The 692-nt window shown below is 49.7% G+C and overlaps 1 long non-coding RNA gene across 1 annotated transcript; it reads right to left on the bottom strand.

Annotated features, from left to right (window-relative positions):
* Nucleotides 1-34: 34 nt before the first annotated feature.
* On the bottom strand, nucleotides 35-618 carry LOC109508896 (uncharacterized). Its single transcript, XR_002166813.1, has 3 exons — nucleotides 515-618; nucleotides 280-441; nucleotides 35-166 (listed from the first exon to the last, which is right to left on the bottom strand). It is a non-coding gene; the product is annotated as an uncharacterized LOC109508896 (long non-coding RNA).
* Between the last annotated feature and the right edge of the window lie 74 nt (nucleotides 619-692).

Here is a 692-nt window from a genome sequence, read left to right as displayed (position 1 = left end):
GAAAACGTCGACGGCTTTGAGAGAGCTACCGTTTGCTTACCTGAATCCCACAGGAAATATCTGAGACGAAGGCGACATGTCGGCGAGGACTCTTGCATCTTTGGTGACACAAGGACTGCGGTTTTGACACCTTGGGACTTGACCTCTGTCACACCCATAAACCAACCTGGACGAAAAGTGCACATTAAATCGTTCACCCGCACAAAACATTTATGATAGCCCATACAACGCCGTGTTATTGCAGATGCTTTTTTGAAGTGACATTGATGTCATCCATACCCGAGGCAGTTCCAGTGGTAAAGTCAGAGGACGGCCCGCTTCCCGTCAGCGTGTCACCTCTCTGACGTCGTTCCCACCTGTATGCTGCATTCAAGGACTGGTCCTTCCATCCGCATATTCCTGAGTCCTCAAAGTCACACCGGAATCCCTTCCCGCTGTAGCCTTGGAAGGAATACACAGACTTACTCCGTCAATATTGTTACTTTAGGAGTCATTTCGGGGACAGGAACCGTACCGCAGTCTTGTTCATCATCGCAATCCAAACAGTCACACACAAAGTCGCATCTCCTCTCAGGGCTGAGGCATGGATGAGAGGCAGCTGGGGAAAAAGCAAGAGGAAAGCATTCATTCAACCGGCTCTGCAGCGGATGCTGACAATCGGACAGTCGCTTTACCAAAGTTTGAATGGTTCA

The sequence above is a fragment of the Hippocampus comes genome, unplaced genomic scaffold (assembly GCF_001891065.2).
Source record: "Hippocampus comes isolate QL1 unplaced genomic scaffold, H_comes_QL1_v1.1 C16686402, whole genome shotgun sequence".
Taxonomy (NCBI): Eukaryota; Metazoa; Chordata; class Actinopteri; order Syngnathiformes; family Syngnathidae; genus Hippocampus; species Hippocampus comes.
This window is presented reverse-complemented; position numbering and strand designations above follow the sequence as displayed.